We start from the raw sequence: 7500 nt of genomic DNA, 5'->3' as shown, positions 1-7500 counted from the left end.
CTTTTGCTGGATTACCAAATTGTTGTAAATAACAGCAGGTAATTTCACGGTGAAATTGTGTCATGGAACTGCCTTGTCCTTTTGAAAGCTGCCAAGCATTTTGTACGGACATATCCAGCATCCAAGTGATCAATGACCACCACCATTTTTTGCTTCTGATGGAAATTCTGTATTTATTTATATTCTGGTCCATTCTGTCAGTACCTCCCATGCCTCTATTATACATCTCGATTGAATGAGGAATGCCGACTTTTATTTTCTTTCTGTCAACTCTGCTCCATCTGTCCACCGCACCAATTGGCTCACTACCATAGATGGAAGGCGCAACTTCACCACCGCGTTATCTTTCCACCTTGATAATATCACTTGACGAGTTCTGCTCGACGCCGTGGCAGTGACATAATACCCTCTATCTTTTTTCTCCATATCAATAGGCTTCATCAGAGAGCACCCTCTTCCCACATTGCTGGATTTCATAGTGCCAGTACCGTTATATCCTCTATTTTTTTTAGTTCCATCAGTAGAGGTATTGATGTAAAAGTAATTATCAAAGTAGAAGCTATATGGCAAGTTCTTTTTATATGAACTATATCCGTCGATCAGTACTAAATTTGTTGCTGATGGATTCCCAACTTTAGCTTGCATTTCATCCTTCCCCGCAATGGGATATTCCTTGGTATAGGCAATAAGGTACCCAGATACTGTGTTTTGACACCATACTTTGAATCCAAATCGTATCGGCTTATTTCTAATGGAATGTTTGCAGCAGCTATGTTTGCCAAAGTACTGAACCATAGCCTCATCATGGGATATTTCCTGTGTTGGAATGAAGTGTTTCATCAAGTTTTTTTGACGGTGTCCGATCTGGTGTTGTCATTGAAATGCAAACATTTCATGATCTTGTCAAACCTATCTCTGCGTATTGCACAAGACACAAATTCATTGTAAACATCACGAGTAGAAGACCAGTAGGCTTTGCTTGACAAGGAATTATATCCTGATAAAATCAGAATACCGAAGAACACTTTCATCTCCTCTTTTGTGACATTCAGTTGCGACCAATTATTTTGAAAACGATACAAATCACCTCTTGACATCAATCCAAAAAATAACTCAAATTAATTTGGAGAAAAACCACTGTAATTGCTATAATTTCGTTCAGGAAACAGATATTTGCTTGATGGAAGCTTCCCTAATCTCCATTTGATGACCTCTTTTTTTTATTTTGGTTTTTAAGCGGTATGAGCTTCCGTTTCTGGGTATACACTACCCACATCATCCCTTCGGCGAATTTCCTCTGCAGCCAAGAGTTGTTTCCCAGATGGTCTTTCTGGTTGCAGCTCATCTTCGCTTGCTGAATCTTCATCTGTTAATTCACGAACTTAAGGTGGTTCCAAATATACATCGCATGTCATATCATCCTCATCCAATATGTCCAAAGTGTCATTAAAATTGAGAGATCTGGAAATCAACATTTGTACACATATTCTCCTACCGTGTCCATATGGCAACGCTCACATCTTCGTCATTATATATATAAGAAAAAATTATACTGATATGATTTTAAAGGAGAAATAATATTGAAGTGTTATCCAACTGAATATGACAAAAGAAACTATACAAATTCAATGATAAAGGTTTTACAGGCACAAGAAATTTTGATCTGTTGGTTGTGTCTGTGTTACAGTTGACTTTTGGACAAACAGACAAATGCGTTCGTACATTGGGATCACATGTCATTTCATTGATAACTTTCAGCTTTAATCAACAATGCTGGCATGCAGAAGATTCAAAGGGTTCCACACTGCACAAAAAAATCATGCCACTCTAACCGAAATCATCACTAGCTTTAACTTAGAAACAAAGATTTTTACAATTGTAACCGACAGTGCTCATTTCTGACACTTCCCGGTCTAGACAATGTGGACACTGATCAATACAGTGAAAGTGAAGAGAAGGATAACACCTTTGACATCCCTGATAACAATGAGAAGTTACTGGAACATTTGCCTGAGCATGTCAGATGCCTTCTTCATAATTTACAGAACACTGTGAAAGATGGCCTGAGGAAGCAGGGCCTGCATCAAGAGTCATTGGAAAAGCCTCACGTCTAGTATCACACATTCGCCATTTTGCACTGACATCTGACATTCTTGAAGGTGAATGCAGACATCAGGCTAAAAATATAACCCGATGGAGCAGCAGTGACAAGATGCTTCGCTCCCTTCTGAATATTGATCCAACCAAGCTTGATCGGTTAGACTGTCCAGTAAAGCTATCCAAACATGAACTTAATCTCATCGAGGAAATAACAGATATCTCGACACCATTTGAAGTAACAACTCTATAGTGTCAGGGAGAAAATGTAACTTCAAGTAAAGTAATTCCATACATTCGCGGACTTAGAGCTGAGCTTAAGCTATTGTCACAGACATACAAGTCAATCATGATTACTACTCTCAAAAGCTCAATCGAGAAAAGATTGAAAATCTATGAAGACATGAAGATGTTTCAGCTGGCTTCACTCCTAGATCCACGCTTTAAGATGGACTGGTGCTCACCAGAAGAAGTCAATTTAATGAAATCCCTACTGAAAACTAAAGTAGATGAAATCATATCTACTGGCAATAAAGAAAAGGATTCCCTTCAGGAAAATAAGGAGGCCCCTAGAAAGAAGTGCAAGCTGTTCAGATTCATGACACCATCATCATCAACGAGCTCTTCCCTCTGTACATTAACATCAACTTTATCACAAATGGAATCCTACTTGAGTCAGCCAACAACAGAGGATGATAGTGATCCCCTTCTCTTTTGGGAACAGAATCAGTCAACATTACCTCAACTAACAATACTGGCTCTCCAATATTTGTGTATCCCAGCATCATCAGCTCCAGTTGAGAGACTTTTCTCTATTGCTTGGAAAGTATTTCGTCCTGAACGATGCAGAATAAATGATGCTCGCTTTGAGGAGTTACTGTTTATCAAGTGTAACAAATACATGGTAAACTAAACCATTATATGAGAAATAATCAAGTGCATAACAAATTCTATATTTTGCAGGGAAATACTTTCATTATTACTGAAGTTTCTATATTTTGCAGGGAAATGGTTTATTTTCATTATCACTCAGGTTTATATATTTTGCAGGGATATACCTTGTTTTCATTATCACTGAGGGTCATATATTCTGCATGAAAATACTTTGTTTTCATTATCGCTGAGGGTTATATATTTCGCAGGAAATACGTGTAATTTATTATGTACTATAAAGCAAAAACAAATAAAACTTCTTACAGACAAATGTATGTTATTGATACCATTAGTTAGTATGCGACATAAACAGTTTTATATATTACTGTGCTAAAATATGTAAAAGTGTACCTAATAAATCAAATTTGCTACCTATTTAAGTATGCTACCGTACTTAATCATTGCTCTTTTTATAAACAATCACAGCAAAATGTGATTATAATCATAATCTAATCATAGTCATGCACAAAAATAAAAGATAATCATAACCAAAAACAGCAAAACTCAAGTAATCATAATCGAATCATGATAAAAAAAAAGAAGCAAATAATCATAAGTTATTCACAATCAAAAAAGTATTACAGACCATAATCAAAATCAAATCATAATCATTTTTCAGGATCATGCCCATGTCTGATGTATTTATGTATGTATGTATGTATGTATGTATGTATGTATGTATGTATGTATGTATGTATGTATGTATGTATGTGTGTGTATATGCATGTATGTATGTATGTATGTATGTATGTATGTATGTATGTATGTATGTATGTATGTATGTATGTATGTATGTATGTATGTATGTATGTGTGTGTGTATGTATGTATGTATGTATGTATGTATGTATGTATGTATGTATGTATGTATGTATGTATGTATGTACGTATGTATGTATGTATGTACGTACGTAAGTATATGTATGTATGTACATATGAATACACACTGAATGGTTCCCAGTGACGTAAACCAATACGCTATCAAGAGAGATAGAATATTAGTTTACGTCACTGTAACGTTGTTACGGGTTAGCTGGGTTCGAATCCTCGGCTCGTCCACGTTTCAATTTCCAACGGATGCCTCCTTCGAGCGTCTCTCAGACTCGATTGCGATGGCATGGAATTAAAAGTGATTTGTGGTTGAAAAGATATATATGTATGTATGTATGTATGTATGTATGTATGTATGTATGTATGTATGTATGTATGTATGTATATGGTATGTGGTCCGACTGGTTAGGCTATTGACTAACACACATAGAATGTGTTGGCTCTTTTATTATGTAGCACAGATAATGAAATGTGGCGGAGGCTAAATGGGGGAGAGAACTATCGACACAAATAGAATACCACACTTACTCTTTGCCCTGTAACCACCACTTGCTTGACTCACGTCCGTCTACCAGCGTTGTCAGAGAGAATTTCTCCTTTGTCTGCCGAGGCTAGGCGCATCCAGCGGTCGGCCAAGCACGTCTGCCAATCAGCTGCTAGCATCCGCGTCACGTGTCATGCGTGGCCACATAAATAGTCACCTCCAGGTCGCGTCCGAGTGACGCTGACCTATCGCTATGAGCGCACGTGACCTACGCTGACCCATCGCGGGACGCTATGAACGCACGTGACCTAGCGTGAACGCTCACACAAATAGTAACGCCAATCTCGGCGTTGCTATCACTCATGCGACATCCCTCCCCCCGCCAACAAAAAGTCAGCGACGGCCTACCGAAATACAACACTTCAGCGTGAGGGAAAAACCGATGTGTACGGCGTCAAGAGGTGGCCCACCACGATGGGTCCTCTAGTGACGTCAATCACTACGATGAAAAAGCCCTCCGCGGCAAAATGCCAACGAACAAAATAAAAATGGGAAATAAAGATACAAGGGCTCCCGCCCCTCTGCCGGCGATGGTGGTGTCATGAGAAGGGGCTGGTGCTTAGCCCTCTTGTCATCTGAGAGGTGTTCTACGTCCCTCGTCCGGCAGAAACGGGGAACCTGTAAAAAGGCAACAACAGCATAATCTTGTCCCAGAGGGAGGGGGGGGGGTGCTGTCATGCAATCGAGGTAGGTTGTGAAGGAATGATATTGATACTGTCACAAATGGAGAATGTGAGAACAACTGAAAAGGGAAAGAAAAAAAATGGACATTACAAGTAATAGTAGTATCATCACTACTGGCAGGTATAGGTTCCAACTCACGTGTATGTCGGACACGGAGAGGTCACATGGCTTTGTCTAATCCATTGTCCTCCCGTCAACCTGGTGCGTTTGCGTGCAAGTGCTGGTTCACCCGGGCAACGCGCTGCGGAGCTCCAACCGCTCCATGCCACAAGGCATTTAGCTGCCCGCTACAGTCTTATGCTTAGCAGAGCTGTAAAAAATGAGCAGCGGCAGAAACTTTGCACAGAAGAGGGGGGTTACGAGTGGATCACACTCCTAAGGAATATACAATATATACAACAAATATGATTATCATGAAAAATTTCAGACACTAGGGGAATAATGCCATGCAAGGAAACTAATATGTACCTGATCGCTGCCAAATGACGGCAGGTGCGACGAGAAAGTCTCTACCCTGATGGTAGGCTTGAATTCCTTCACACGAGTGGTGTCACTCGGAGGGGTCAGACTCGCTACTCAGGATTAGTGCAACAATCACTATCCTGTAGTAGGTCTGTAACCTCTTGCTCATGTGTGGGGAACGCGCGTCGTACGTTCTTATTCTCACACACAGAGAGATTGCCTTCGAGTTTGATCCGGTCCGTGTGGACACAGAACTCACGTCCCGATTTGATATGTTTGATGGTATAAATGACATCGCTCACCTGTTTAATGACTCTATAGGGGCCTTGGTACAATGGCTGAAGTTTCTTTGACACCCCCTGTCTAGGTTTGGTGGTTACGTATACTCGGTCACCAAGGGCGAGCTGCTTTACTCTAGCCCTGGGCCGTTTCGTGTGCCTCTCAATAGTGGCAGCCTCTATGAACTTTTGGCACCTGTCGAAACATGCGTTTGCTAACGCCATTGTTTCGGCTGCTAGGTTATCTGTGTTGTACCAAGGGGCACTTGGCCTGGTGAACTCAGTTATAGGTAGGACGGGGTCTCTGTGAAAAAGGAGGAAATGAGGGGAATCTCTGAGGACTCTATGGTACGCGGAATTGTACGCCAACACCGCCAGAGGAAGCATCTGGTCCCAGCCGGTTTGATTATCCTGGACTAGGGACCGTAAGATCTTTATAATTGTACCATTTACCCTTTCAACTATGCCATTACTCGAGGGGTGATATGGCGTTATCTTATGATGGCCAATGTTCGCCATTTTCATCACCTCTTTGAACGTTTCGTTCATAAATTCACCACCGCCATCTGAGATCACTTGCCTTGGAGCGCCATGTATGGCCAGGACGTGGTTTAAAAAAGCTCGGGCTACTGTCCTCGCTTCCTTTGAATTAACAGGTACAGCGACAAGGAAGCGGGTTAATACATCGATTACGGTCAGGATGTACTTCGCACCATTTAGCGTGGTGGTTAGTGGACCAACGAGATCAACGTGCACCCTCTCAAATGGAGCTTTTACGTCAGGAAACTGTCTAAGTGGAGCTGGGAGGTCATGGGAAGGTTTGCAAGTAATGCAGATTTTGCATTTTTTATATAAGATCCTTAACATCCTCCGACATCTTAGGCCAAAAGGCAAACTTCTGTAGGCGTTCCAGAGTAACTTGGATTCCGCCATGGCCCGCCATCGGAAGGCAATGGGCGATACGTAACGCTGCCGCCTTTGCTCCATCAAGGGCATACCAGGCGAAGCTCTTCCAACTGGTATGCATTCCTACGCGCATGATATAGGAGTCCGTCGGGGAGCAGTCGGAACTCCCCGATTGGCACTCTTAAGCGCGGGATCTTTGGCACTTCTGACGTCACTCCTTTGAGGTACTGCTTCACTCGACCCCAATCAGGGTGTGCATCCTGATCTTTTCGGATCTCAACCTGGTTCCAAGCGATGGTATCCTCATCAGTATTTGTGCATGAGTTCCCCCGGCCACCCGTGGTTACGGCCAAAACTATGAAGTCATCTATAGGGTGGTCAGCCCCCCGTATTCGTGAGAGAGCGTCAGCGACAATGTTCAGCCTCCCGGGTATATAATTGACCTCGATGTCGAAGTCGGCGATGGCCATTTGCCACCGGAGGATCCGAGTGTTCGTGCCCTTAACAGTGAAGAGCCATACCAATGGCCTGTGATCACTCACCAACCGGACAGGATAGCCCATGATTAGTGGGCGGTTAACCGTGAGACCGTACACTGCCGCTAACGCTTCCCTCTCAACGGTGCTATACCGTCTCTCATGCGTGTTCAGCGTGCGACTGAAGTACGAGAGTGAGCGTCTCGCACCTCCTTCGCCCTCCTGCTGAAGCACACCCCCGATAGCCGAGGCACTAGCGTCGGTGGTGAGTAAGAACGGTTTTGCAAAGT

General features: G+C 42.4%; 1 pseudogene; it reads left to right on the top strand.

Annotated features, from left to right (window-relative positions):
• The first annotated feature begins 881 nt into the window (after window positions 1-881).
• On the top strand, window positions 882-2350 carry LOC143035140 (uncharacterized; annotated as a pseudogene).
• Window positions 2351-7500: the final 5150 nt, after the last annotated feature.

Source organism: Oratosquilla oratoria, chromosome 2 (genome assembly GCF_046742065.1).
Source record: "Oratosquilla oratoria isolate Oo_2021 chromosome 2, ASM4674206v1, whole genome shotgun sequence".
NCBI lineage: Eukaryota > Metazoa > Arthropoda > Malacostraca > Stomatopoda > Squillidae > Oratosquilla > Oratosquilla oratoria.
Note: the sequence above shows the minus strand (reverse complement) of the source record. Positions and strands in the feature narration are given on the sequence as shown.